Genomic DNA, 14,129 nt, shown 5'->3' with positions numbered 1-14,129 from the left:
CTTTTTTAGATTTTGTTGCTGGTATTATTCAAGATTGGCACTCTACCACTTGAGCTACAGCTCTACTTTGCGCTTTTGGCTCGTTAATTGGAGATGAAATTCTCAGGGATTTTTCTGTCTGAGGCCTCTTGAGTAGGTAGAATTAAAGGCATGAACCACTAGCAGGCCAGAGCCTAGGCTTTGTGGCAGAAAGACAATGTAGACTTGTACTGCCATGTACTTACCTTGCCTGGGACATTCAGATAGGAAAATGGACAAAGATCACAAGCAAAACATTCTGCTGCTAAATAGACTACAGAGCCTTATGAGACAGGGCTAGACAGGGTACAGGAGAAGAAAGCTATCCATTTATACAACAAAGGAATAATAGATGTATATGGTAAAAAAGAAAAAACTCAAAACAAAGTGTATGTGCATCTTTCTATCATTTCATCGTTTCTCCTCTCAATGATAAGCCTTGGTGCCAAAAGTAACTAATTTTCCACCAATTTTTAATGTAAATTCAGGTCCATGGGCTGCTAAAGGTTGCATGCTGGTGACTTGTTGGGTACAAATCCTGCAAGAGTCATTAGAACCTTTCTAGAGCTTTCCAGAACTATTTCTCCTTTTTCAGTTCTCTCTTCATTTAAGCCAGTAAGGAGGTTCATAAGAGCCACTTCAAATTGGATAATCTAAGGACTTGAACCTGCCTCATTGCTAGGAAAGCTATCTACTGGCCATAGCCTGTGGCAAAGCTCTCAGTGATGGGGCAAAGAGGCTGAATTGGCTTTCTATGCTTTCCTAGATGCTTCTCAGTCTAGTCAGCATCATATGGCCACTTACATTGGTTCTAACTTCTTGCTTTCTATGTTCTCCGTGCACTGCATTTGAGAGCCTTATAGACCCAGGACGAGACTGCCCCTCCCCTGGGTAGCTAATTTCTTAAAATAATAACAACTTGCCTATATTCCCATCTCTCATGTATAAACTAACCCGGCCCTGAGTCTATAACCCCAGACAACTTTTGACCTAACTATTCACCAAACCACGGTTTACACTGCCCTAAGCCATCCTGTGGCCAGGAATCAGGCAACTAGGAACAGGGCCGTTTCCCACAGAGCTACTTGCTCTTCTCTATCTTGCCTTTTCTATAGAAATCCCAGAGGAGGCTTTGGCCACTTCTGCTTCTGCCTTGTTAAATCTGATTTTTCTTTGACATTCTATGTGGTGTGAGTGAGGGAATCCTGAAAGTCTAAAGAATAGTATGTTAGCTGGGTCAGAAAAATATAAATATCTCAAGTGAACCCCAAAAGCATCTTGTAAAAAAAAAAAGAAAGAAAGAAGTGTTTGAAGCTAGGCACCAGTGGCTCATTCTTGCAATTTTAGGTACATGAGAAGCCAGGCTTGGCAGAAAGGTTCATGAGACCCTCCCTCTACCCCCATCCCAACCCATTAATGGGTGCAGTGGAATGTACCAACCATCCCAAACTACCTAGGAGGCTGAGATTGAAAGGATTTGGTGCTAGACTAGCCTGGGAAGAAAAGTACATAAGACTCTGTCTCCACAGAAAGGAAGTCAGATGTAGTAAAGAAAACATGTGATCCCCTGAATAATGAGAAGCCTAAAAGTAGGTAGATAGCAGGTCAAGAGCATACCTGGGCAGGAAGCATGAGACCCTACTCTGAAAATAAAGATGGAGGCTTGGCTCAGCAGTATCTCACCAGCCCAATACATGCAAGGTCCCAGTACTGTGGATCATTCCCGCATCTACAGGGCACCAAAGATTATAATTATTCTAGTCACAGACACTTTTTCACTCTTTGTACCTTCAAGTCACAGAAGGACTAAGGGAAAAATTGTCTCAGTCTTCTCTGCTACTATAACAAAATACCACAGGCTGAGAATGTACATAAGCAATGTACATTTATTTCTCATATTCCTACAGGCTAGGTAGTCCAAGTAGGGCTGGAAACTGATAAGGGCTGCTTTTGGCTTCCCAGAAGATGATGCCTTAGTGCTGTATCCTCTGAAGGGTGGCATGTTGTGTCCACACCTAGTACAGTGGACAGAAGGGCCAAAAAGGCCCAAGATACTTCACTCAGATCAACTTCTTTTGTTTTGTTTTGTTGTTTTTATTTGCAGTACTGGGGCTTTAACATCACTTTTTTGATCAAGTCTCATGCTCTACCACTTGAAACACAGGTCTACTTCTGGCTTGTTTGCTGGTTAACAGTAGATGAGGATCTCCTGTACTTTCCTGCCCAGCCTGGTTTCAAAACCATGATCCTCAGTTCTCAGGCTCTTGAGTAATATGAGCACCAGTACCTGGCTACTCAGATACATTTCCAAGGGCAAGAAAGGCCCCACTCCATCATAGCACTGCAGTAGGGTTTAAGTTTCAACATGGATTTTGGAAGGAACACATTCAAATCTTAGTAAAAACAGAGGAAAAGAGTAAGGGCAGATAGCAAAAAGCCACACAGTATATCTTATTTTCTGAGCGTCACTCAGGACTGAGCCATGGGTTGTGGGAGAAGCTTTAAATTGGATGCAGTTAAAGGGTTGATATGAAACTGGACCAAACTTGTTAATACCTGGAAAGTGAGACTATTCACTAATAACTAAAGTGACCAGAAAAGCTATTGAATCTTCCCAAGATTTCATTAAAGTGCAGAAAATGGGGATGGAATGGGGCTCTGAAGAAAGGTAGTGCTATAAATAAAGTGTTTTCCCCAGCTGCTCACACTCCACCAAGGCCAGAACATTCAGCAAGCCAGTTGGAAGAGATATTGTCAAGTGGCTTCCCACAGATGCTGCGCCTACTTCCTCCCTCCCGCTCTCCCTGCCAGGTGCACAGCACCTGTGTTTAGGAGACATTCACACATCAGAAACCTTATCTTTTCTTTGACATTCTATGAGGCAAAAACACATACAAAACTAATTTGATTCCTGCATATTTCTAATCAGTCAGTACATGCTTCCTGACACCATGTACTATCTAAAATATGTGTGTGTCCTTCTATGTGAAGTCTAGCCTCCTCATGTCAAAAGTCTCAAGTTACCTAGACTGATTTACTTAATCATGAGGGAAATGCAAATCATCTACAATGAAATATCACCTTATCCCAGTTAGAATGGCCACAATCAAGGACAGAAAAGGGGAGGGGGAAGACAAGTGCTGGTTAGAATGTGGAGAAAGGGGAATTCTTACGTACTGTTAGTGTAAATATAAAAATATAAATTAGGGCTGGGATATAGCTCAGTGGTAAAGCACTTGCTTTAGCAAATGCAACATCCTGGGTTCAATCCTCCACACCAAAAAAGAAAAGACAAACTACAGTTTAAAAAAACCAAACAAATAAAAACATAAACTAATACAGCCAGTATGCAGTTTCAGATTCTCAATAGACCAGCTAGCCGCCCTCCCACCCCCCCTACACACACAAAAATGTCACATGCTTTCACCCTTAGGGAGCATCCAAAAGGCCTGATCTCACAGAGAGAGAGAGAGCACAGAATAGTGATAAACAAAGACTGAGGGTTGTAGAGAGAAAAGAGATGGGGAGAAATTGGCCTGCATGACAAAAACATAGCCAGTCAAGAGGAATAAGCTATAATGTTCTATTACCTGAAGGATAATTACAATCAACAATGCTGTACCATTTAATTCAAAATAGCTAGAAAAGAGGATTTTGAATGTTCTCATTACAAAGAAATGGCAAATATTTGAGATGGTAAAAATCTTTAGTTCATCAGTACACAATGCATAAATGTACCAAAACACACTGTCCCCCCATGAAGGGGGACAATTACTTAAAAATAATTAAATTAAATTTTTAAAGAAGAAGCTGGAAGTGGAAATGTGTTCAAGTCATAGAGCATCAGCTTTGAGTGAAAAAGCCAAGCAAGAGCACAAGGCCCTGACTCCAAGCCCTAGTACTGGCCATAAAGAGTAACAATCTCTAGTCAATATTACCCCATGGCAGGCTTTATGTAGGTCTTCTTGCTAGTTTGCAGAAATATTAATAACCAACAATGTATGTTCTTGATGTATAGTCAGCATTTGTTCATAGATTATTTTTAAAGGTCTATTAAGATCAATGAAAATTAAAAAAAAAATCTTAAACTAAGTTTGTCTCAGTCCTCTGAAAGATCTCACAGCAATGGAAAATTTCTTGCATGTCTAAAGCAATTGTTTTACAGTTTCACTTAAGTTGAACATAAGTAGTTCTCACTATTGAATGTCTATATCACGATCAATTTCTATTCCAACTCTATTATCTGATATTAATTTTTATCAACTTTATTTTCTGCCCCTATTTATTTATTTACTGTCTTAAAAAGTCTATCTTGGGCCAACCTTTCTCACTGGAACTGTTTGCAATATAATTTTATCTAATGACTTGAAGAGACACATTTTAATAATGATTTTAGCTTATTTATTTTTGTGCTGATCCTGGGGCTTGAACTCAGGACCCTGTGCCTGTCCCTGAGCTTCTTTGGCTCAAGGCTGGCGCTCTACCACTTGACTCACAGCACCACTTCCATCCTTTTCTGAGTAGTTTATTGAAAATAAGAGTCTCGCAGGCTTTCTTGCCCTGGCTGGCTTCAAACTGCAAGTCTCAGATCTCAGTCTCCTGAGTAGTGAGCATCACAGGCATAAGCCACCAGTAGCCAGCTGAATTTAGATTATTTACATTGAATCTATGTTTAGTGCATTTGGTGTTAATCATTTCAATTTATACTCGGTATCTTTATCATCTCTTTGGGTATTTGGACTCTTTTTCCCTTAGGCGTGTGTGTGTGTGTGTGTGTGTGTGTGTGTGTGTGTGTGTGTGTGTGTGTGTGTGTGTGTGTGTGTGTGTGTGTGTGTGTGTGTGTGTGTGTGTGTGTGTGTGTGTACTGGTGGTACTGGGGACTGAACTCAGTGCCTCCTCCTCTCACTTGGCTTTTTCACTCAAGGCTTGAACTAACTCTACTACTTGAGCCACACCTCTGTTTTCCTGGGTTTTTATGTTGGTTAATTTGAGACACGTCTCTCTCAGACTTTATTTCCAGGGCTGGCTTCAAACTTAGACCAGAGATTTTAGCCTCCTAACTAGGATTATAGGTGTGAACCCATCAGTGCCAGGCTCTCTTTAATCTTTTTAAATGCTTTGGAAGGCATTTGTGTTAGTTTAGAGTTTTAGTGATTCATGATTAGCATGGATACCTTAGAACATTCTAAGATTTCTAGTTCTCTCATTTCTCAATCAAAGCATGTAGTATTCGACTCTCCTTGGTTTGAAAAAGGTACTTTGTTGTTGATATGTGTTTGAGATAGGATCTTGCTATGTAGCCTAGGCTGGCCTTGAACCCAGAATCCTTCTGTTTCAGACTCCTAAATGCTGGGATTACAGACATGCCACCAGGACTAGTTTATACTTTAGAGACTGGTTTGAATGAAAGAAAAAGTATACAGTTGTTTTTGTCTATACACCCTATTCCTTACATCTAATTTCTCATTCAAAATTAAATTTGCAGCCAGATGCCCAGTGCCTCATGCCTGTAATCCTAGCTACTCAGGAGGCTGACATCTGAGGATCACAGTTTGAAGCCAATAATGGTCAGGAAACTCTATGAGACTCTTATCTCCCAATTAACCACCAAAAAGCCAGAAGCAGAGCTGTAGTAGAGCACTAGCCTTCAGCAAAAAAGCTCAGGGAGGGCTGGGAATGTGGCTTAGTAGTCAAGTGCTTGCCTACCATGCATAAAGCCCTGAGTTCGATTCCTCAATACCACTTAAACAGAAAAAGCTGGAAGTGGCTCTGTGGCTCTAGTAGTAGAGTGCTAGCCTTGAGCAAAAGAAGCTCAGGGACAGTGGTCAGGCCCAGAGTTCAAGCCCCAGGACTGGCAAAAAAAAAAAAAAAAGCTCAGGGAAAGCCCTGAGTTAAAGCCTCAGAATCAACACAACAAACCAAAAAAAGAAAAGAAAAAAATAATTAAATTTTCTGTTATTAATTTTTTTCTTTCCTTTATTGTTTGCATTTTGTGCTTTTAAGTAATGGCTTTAATATCAGAAATAATCCTTCCAGTTGTCCTTATCTCATTAGCAAGAGTTGGTATCAATAATGCTCACAAGTTCATTTTTTAGCCATTATCGATTCAAATTTTTTTGTCTCAGTTTAGCCTGCATACTATATATGGCAGCTATGAGCAATCTTTTCAGAAGAGGCTCTGGCTGTCCATTTTTTAAGATTAGGTATGTCTGAGGCTGGCTCTCTCTGTTGCAGGCCCATTCAAGTGACTTGATGTGGTCTATTATTCTCGGGGTGTAGTTTGTCCTTTGCATAGAAGATGTCATCATATTTCACATAGCATTACTCATGGCAGTGGAAAAAGCCAAAGCTAGTTTCATACTTTGCTCCATGAAAATGGCCTATTTTTTTCAGCTTGAGAACTTACAGAGTTGGTCCCCCCCCCCTTTGTGGTTTTAAATTTTCATGAAACTATGTTACGGCATTGCTTTTATTACTGATTCTTGCCTGAGACATTGGTAATAATTTTATTAACTTTTTACTTAAAATCACTGAGAATTGATTTTGATCCTTTGGTCTGTTTTTTTTTTTTGGAAAATTCTTTTAAATTTAACAGCTTCTGTTGAACTGTCTTCTTAAATTTCCTTTCCTTTCTGTAAGGTCACTCCTGGATGGCGAGCAGAGTCCTTCCTCCTTGTGGCCAAGTCTCAGCCCCATACCTGCATTACTGGCACACCTGGAAGAGGTCATATCCTCATCTGCTGAGGTCACATCTGGATCTGATGTGGTCACACCTTTCTCCCACCTGGTCCCACCTCCTTTTCCTAACCACACCTTCTCCTACCCTTACCCTAGATAAGGCATGGCCCAGGGACAGACTACCCTCTTTCCAGCCTTGTGGAGCACCTACCTGGCATGGTGCCAGCCAATCGGCTGAATAAATCTATCCCTTACCTGGATACCATGTGCATGGTGTTTTTCTTACTCAGTAGCCTCTTTAAATACCTAACACTTTCTATTATGAAAATTGTAATTATGGATAAAGAAAGGAACAGATTCTTGTGTGTGTGTGTGTGTGTGTGTGTGTGTGTGTGTGTGTGTACACATGTGCACGTGTGCACGCATGCGCTGGTACTAGGGTTTGAACTCAGAGCTTTATGCTCTTGTTTGGCTGCTTGAACCACAGCTCTACTTTTGGCTTTTTAGTGGTTGATTAGAGATAAGAGTGTCATGGACTTTTCTGTCCAGACTAGCTTTGAGCCTTGATCCTCACATCAGCCTCCTTATAGGCATGAGTCACCAGCACCTGGCAACATATTCTTTTAATTTAAAGAAAACATACTGAATAATAATTGTCTGATGAATATATGTAGTGAATATTAACTGACACATCTATTTATCTGAATCAGGAATGCAGGGTTATTTTGTCCATTTTAAAGAGAAAAGGCTTTGCTGGTTCCTCCTTTGTGTGCAGGTGGTAAGCTAAACACAAGTAGATGGAATCCATGGCAAGAATCAAAAGCTCTATGGTCGTTTCAGGAATTCTTTTTGTAACCTGCAAAACATGTCAAGATGAAAATTAGAAGACGAGGGTGGGTAATTTCTTAACACAAGAAGATCACACAGAGAGTTCTCTGCTTAATATATGTCCCATACAGACACCATAAATAACCAGGAATGGTTTACAATTGACCTTTCTGAGAAAAAGCATTGTCCTGATCATTGCAAGACCTAGGATATTTGTCTATGGTCAGCAAGGTCTTTTGGGGCTAAACTCAAGTTCTGGGGATTGAACTTAGGGCTTTCTGCTTGCTACGCAGGCACTTATCACCTGACCTATGCCTCTAGACCCTTTTGCATTAGTTATTTTAAGCAGGGTCTTGCTTTTAGGCCCAGGATAACTTTGGCTCTGAAACTCCTACTTGTGCTTCTCCATGTTGCTGATGATAGGCATATACTACCTCCCCCAGCCACTGTTTGAAGTGGAGTCTTTCCAACTTCTTTTTCCCTGAGACATTGGACCACAATCTCCTGATCTCTGTCTCTCAAGTAGGTAGGATTACAGGATTGAGCTACCATAACTGGCTCTAAGCTTCATTTGCTTATTGGTGATTGTCTCATTTGAACCACAGAAAAAGTCCAAAATAATTGAGTTAATTACGTAGCCTTGGATCATCATTTATCTATTCCAGTTTCCTATGGATGTATTCTAGATGGTACTGTCACATTCCTACTACTTCAAGATACTTTGATAATGAAGGAACTGTTTTTTAATCAAGGAAAATAGTTTGTAAAACTCATTGCCAGATACCTATAATTCAACAATCCTCATTTGTCACTAAGTTATTCAAATTTATTCACTTTTTAAATAGACTTCTTCCCAAAGAGGCTTTTCCATATTCTCACATAGCTCTTCTGCTGCATCCCATACAACTAGGTAACTTATTTAATGAGAAAAATTAGTTTCATATCTCATCCTTAATCAGAACATGATATTTCATCCTAACCATAAAAATTTGGACTGCGCCAAGCACCAGTAGCTCGTATCTGCAATATTGGCTACTCAGGAGGGTGAGATCTGAGGATCTTGGTTCAAAGATGGCCCATGCAGGAAAGTCCATGAGATTTTTATCTCCAGTAAACTGTTCCCCAAAGAAGCCAGAACTAGAACTGTGGCTCAAGTGATAGAGTAGCCTTGAGTACAAAGTGGCTCAGGGACAGTGCCAAGGCTCTGAGTTAAAGCCTCAGGACCAGCAAAAAGAGAGAAATAAAAAGAGAAAGAGAGAAAGAGAAGGAAGGAAGGAAGAAAGGAAGGAAGGAAGGAAGGAAGGAATGAAGGAAGGAAGAGAAAGAGAGAGAAAGAAAGAAAGAAAGAAAGAAAGAAAGAAAGAAAGAAAGAAAGAAAGAAAGAAAGAAAGAAAGGAAGGAAGGAAGGAAGGAAGGAAGGAAGGAAGAGAAAGAGAGAGAAAGAAAGAAAGAAAGAAAGAAAGAAAGAAAGAAAGAAAGAAAGAAAGAAAGAAAGAAAGAAAGAAAGAAAGAAAGGAAGAAAGAAAGGAAGGAAGGAAGGAAGGAAGGAAGAAAGAAAGAAAGGAAGAAAGAAAGAGAAAGAAAGGAAGAAAGAAGTGATTATGTCACGTAAGTCTGAGTCTTTCACCATCAATAGTTAATATTACTTGAGAGAACAAAGTTCTTTTGAAGAGCCAGAGAGTTAGGATATGCAAACGTGTCAGAGGTATATCAGAAGCAGACCAAGCTCAGCAAGCCTCAACTTGCTTCTGTTTCCAGTATAGAGAACATCATCACTATTCATCAACAATGGATGGCAGACACAGAGCAGAACACCAAATACTACCCCAAAGTACGAACTTGGATCTGATGAGTGCTAGTTAGTGTCCTATGGGGTAGTCTGAGATTAGATTAGTCTTTAATGAAGTTGCTTCCATCCTCACAGCTATGGTTCTAATGTACCCCTAAACTTCGTGTATTACAAACTTAAGATCCCTAATGCAACCTTAGTGAGAGGCAGTTGTTGGGGTACTTAATCATTACCCCCAAGTGAAAAGTAGGGCCTTAAGGAGGTGGTTAGGTCATGAAGACTCTACTATCATGAATTGCTTGATATAGTAGTAAGTTCATAGTTATTCTGAGAGTGGGATGTTATAAAAGTTAGTTTGGGGATAAGTGCTGGTGACTTACTTCTATAATCCTAGCTATTCAGGAGGCTGAGATCGGAGGCTTAAAACTAACCCAGGCAGGAAAGTCTGTGCAATTCTTACGTCCAATAAAGTACCAAGACAAGCCATAAGTGGAGGTGTAGCCCACATGGTAGAATACTAGTCTTGAGCCAAAGAAGTTCAAGGACAGTGCCCAGGCCCTGAGTTCAAGCCCCAGTTTTATTTAATTTGATAGATAAAACAAATGAAATTCAAAGAAATTCCACATTTTTCCTTGATCACTAATTGAGAGTAGATCTGTCCATCTTTATACCATACCAGTGGCTTCAACATATTGTAGATACAGAAGTCCCCCTTGATCTGTGAGGAACATGAGCCAAGATCCCCCAATACATGCCTGGAACTATGGTTATTACTGAACCCTAGATACACTATATTTTTGTTATACATACATATTATAAAGTTTAATTTATAAATTACATATGACAAGAAGATAAAAATAATGACTAATGGAAGTGGAGCTCTGGGTAAAGTGATAGAGTGCCAGCCTTTAGCAAAATAAAAGCCAAGTGAGAGTGTGAGGTCCTGAGTTCAAGCCCTAGTACCAGTATACACACACACACACACCACATACCCCTAACCATAAAAAAGAACAATAAGAATGTACTAAATAAAAGTTTTGTGAGCCCGACACTGATCGTGCCTGTAAATCCTAGCTGCTTGGGAGGCTGAGATCTGAGGCTCATGGTTCAAAACCAGTGCAGGCAGGCAAATCTGTAAGACTCTTTATCTCCAACTAACCATCAAAAAGCAAAAGTGGAGCTGTGGCTCAAGAGGCAGCTTTGAGCCAAGAAAGCTAGGGGGTCCTGAGTTCAAGCTTCCGTACCATAAAAATAAGTAAAATAAAATAAAATAAAAATAAAAAATTGGATTTCTGTCAGAGGCACATTCCTGATCCTAGCAGTAATGTCACTTACAGTAACCCCCGTCCCTTGGCATTCAGTTCTTTGCCAACTACATCTTCCTTATTAAGCCTAGTGTTGTCTTATTATGGGCAATATACCTGTGGTTAAGGTTCTGTGAGTCCCCTAGGAACCCAGTAATAAATTCATTTTCTTCTTAAGATGATTATGTGATTCCTAGTGTTTACAAATGTTACTGGTGAAGTGGACAAGCAGAAATAAAATTAAATCAGAAAAGCAGCTTTTTGTTCCATACCCTATCCTTTGCTCCAACTATCCCATAAGTCCTAGTATGAAATTCCTTTTAGGTGACCCAAGCCCACCAGTCTCCTTCAGCTACAAGAATCATCTCTCTATAGAAACTGGTTTGTCTAGTTCCATATAATAATCAAAAGTTTGAAAATTACTATAAATGATAGTTTGAGGATTTCTTCCTTCTCTGGCTTCAGCCACACCAAAAGCATTTTGTGGGGACAGAAAATGGCTTTTCTCACCCCCCCCCTCAATACAGACTACCACTGCTCCCTCCCTGATTGAAGGAAGAGAGGTAGTGACAGTGGCAGGAAAACATCCCCACATCCAGCACAAGCAAATCTGTTGTCAGTTTCCTCTGGCCACAGCTCTTCTTTAAAGAGCTCTTGTATTTTAAGGGCCCAGCCCAGCATATAGTAGATGTTTGATAAATATATGTGTTTGTTTTGAGTACATTTATCAGACATTTTCCTCCTATTCAGCTCTAACATTAGTAGGAACAGTGACTATAGGCAACCTTTGTACTACAGTCACGTATTCTACCATGTATTTTTTTCCAAACTCAGTAACTACTGGGCTACTGGCTAAGCCTCTTAAAAGATTACACTTAGATCCAAGTTGTCTGAGCACATGTAATCATTGTAGGAGAAGCAGAGACTTCCTAAGCAGGTAGCCTGTTGATAGACAGATGGCTCAGACTCCCTTCCACAGTCCAGTCAGAGTTAACATTTCCCGGACCCCCCAAGGCCTAGATACAACTGTGACTGAGATCATGGAGTGAAAACAGAACTGTCATTCAGTGTTATCCTGATATCCCTCTCTACCCCCTCTGTTGCCAAATGTTGGGGCCAAGATTTACTGGGAAGTAATACAGAGCCTGCATCAGCCTGAGTCTTCAACTAATTCTGTGAAACATAATCCAACTTCCAACTGGACCACTAGTAAAAGAGAAATGCAATTCTTTATTATTATTATTATCTTTAAGTAGTTATACAAAGGGATTTCAATTCAACATGTCAGTTTATGAGTAGAGTGCATCTTCATCAATGTCACTCCTCATTCTCCCTCATCTCTCACAATCCCACCAATTCCCTCCTTTTTTTGTGTGTGGGCTACTATGCAGCTTGAACTCAAGACCATGACACTGTCCCTTAGCTTTTTTTTTTTTTTTTTGTGGTCGTGGGGCTTGAACTCTAGGCTTGAGCACTGTCCCTCAGCTCTTCAGCTCAAGGCGAGCACTCTACCACTTGAGCTACAGCACCACTTCCGTCCCTTAGCTTTTTTACTCAAGGCTGGTACTCTACCTTGAGCCACATCTTCACTTCTAGCTTTTTGGGCTAATTGGAGATCAGAGTCTTACGAACTTTCCTACCCATGTAGCTTTGGACAATAATCTTCAGCTCTCAGTTCTCTGCATAGCTAAGATTATAGGCATAAGACATCAGTGCCTGGCAAGAAACATGATTAAATCATATTAAATTAAGGGCCAGAAAACTTTTTCCATAAAGAATTAAATAAGAAATATTTAGATTTTTCATGCTGCATGGTCTATTGCAATTATCTAATTCTTACTATTGTAGTGTGAAGGCAACTATACAATACACAAATGAATAGGCATGGCTGGACTCTAGGAAAAGTTTATTTACCCAAACAAGCTGCAGGCTGTATTTGGTCTGGGGTGGTAAACAGTAGCAGATTGACTTGTATTTAGCTACTCTAATTTTGGAGTTAATTTGTTAGAACAGAACACTATTTTAACTCACTTTCTTCCCTCTTCTTTTTCTTTCTTTTTTCTCTCTCTTTCCTTCCCTCCCTCCCTCTTTCTTTCTTTCTTTCCTTCTTTCTTTCCTTCTTTCTTTCCTTCTTTCTTTCCTTCTTTCTTTCCTTCTTTCTTTCCTTCTTTCTTTCCTTCTTTCTTTCTTTCTTTCTTTCTTTCTTTCTTTCTTTCTTTCTTTCTTTCTTTCTTTCTTTCTTTCTTTCCTCTCTCTTTCTTTCTTGATGGCTGTCTGCCTGCCTGTCTTGCTTCCTTCCTTCTTTCCTTTCTTTTCTTTCTGGAGTACTGGTGTTTAAAACAGGGCCTTACGTTTTCTAGGCAGGCACTCTGCCATTTGATCCATGCTCCCAGCCCTTTTTAATTTTAGTTGTTTTTTTTTTCAGATTTAGTTGTTTTTTTCAGGACAGCTCAGGGCTGTCCTCAGACCATAACCTGCCTATTTATATCTCCTGCATAGTTGGGATTATCCCTGTGAACAACCATACCTGATTTGTCTGATGAATTGGAGTTTCACTAACTTTTTTCCGTAGTTGGCCTTGAACTATGATTCTTTTGATATCTGATTCATGTGTAGCTGGGATTATAACCATGAGATACCACAATGGCTCGCTTTCCTTATTAAGTTTTTAGCTAGGCCCCACCTCCTAATAATGCTACCAAATTAAAAACTCATCAGCTGGTATCTAGTGGCTAATACCTATCATTTTAGCTTACTCAGGAAGCTGAGATCTAGGAGAACTTGGTTGGAAGGTAGCCTGGACAGAGAAGTCCTCCAAAAGTCTGGAAAGAAGACTCCATCTCCAAAATAACCAGAAAAAATGTAGGCTGGAGGCATGGCTCAAGTGGTAGAGAAAGCCAAGCAAACAAGCCTAGTGAGCCAACGTGAGGCCCTGTGTTCAAATCAGGTTATCAACAAAAATGTAAAATAAAATTATGAATTCGTAATGGATTGCTTCCTTGATGAAAGCAGAGCCTTTATAATCCATCACCTCCAATCGTGTGGCTCTGCCAGCTAGGGACCAGGCCTCACACTTCATATGCAAACTTACACCTTCCTAGACTAAGAGATGATGTTCTTGTATACTCATATCCCCACAAACTAAGCTCATTCCTGTTAAAACACTTAGCACCCTGGTGTAGCACTCTCTCTCTCTCCCCTTCAGATTGGATACAGGGACCAGTCTATTGTCCATTTTCCCAAACCCTATAAAAGTACTTAGCCTTTATTTGGTTCTAAATATAAACTGTTGAATGAATCTTAAAATTAATGTGAGTCCAAGCCCTGATGAACACAGAAATACAGGTAACTAAATACATTGAATATTTTTTTCTTTTCTTAGTATTTAGATATTGAATATTAGATATTGTCCACTGTACTCAGAATGATAAATCATATCTAATATCCCAATTTCTATGTGACTTATATCTTTTGTTACAATTGGTTTCTCCTTCACTGCTAAAGCCAAAGCA

General features: G+C 39.9%; 1 long non-coding RNA gene across 1 annotated transcript in view; it reads left to right on the top strand.

The window, feature by feature from the left end:
* LOC138829278 (uncharacterized) overlaps window positions 1-6,867 on the top strand; it is a 166,602-nt gene extending 159,735 nt beyond the window's left edge. The window contains exon 3 of the long non-coding RNA XR_011372523.1: window positions 6,658-6,867. This is a non-coding gene — a long non-coding RNA (uncharacterized lncRNA). The remainder of the gene's footprint in view (window positions 1-6,657) is intronic.
* Window positions 6,868-14,129: the final 7,262 nt, after the last annotated feature.

This window comes from Dipodomys merriami, unplaced genomic scaffold (genome assembly GCF_024711535.1).
Source record: "Dipodomys merriami isolate MVZ:Mamm:240054 unplaced genomic scaffold, mDipMer1.0.p SCAF_1, whole genome shotgun sequence".
Lineage (NCBI taxonomy): Eukaryota > Metazoa > Chordata > Mammalia > Rodentia > Heteromyidae > Dipodomys > Dipodomys merriami.
This window is presented reverse-complemented; position numbering and strand designations above follow the sequence as displayed.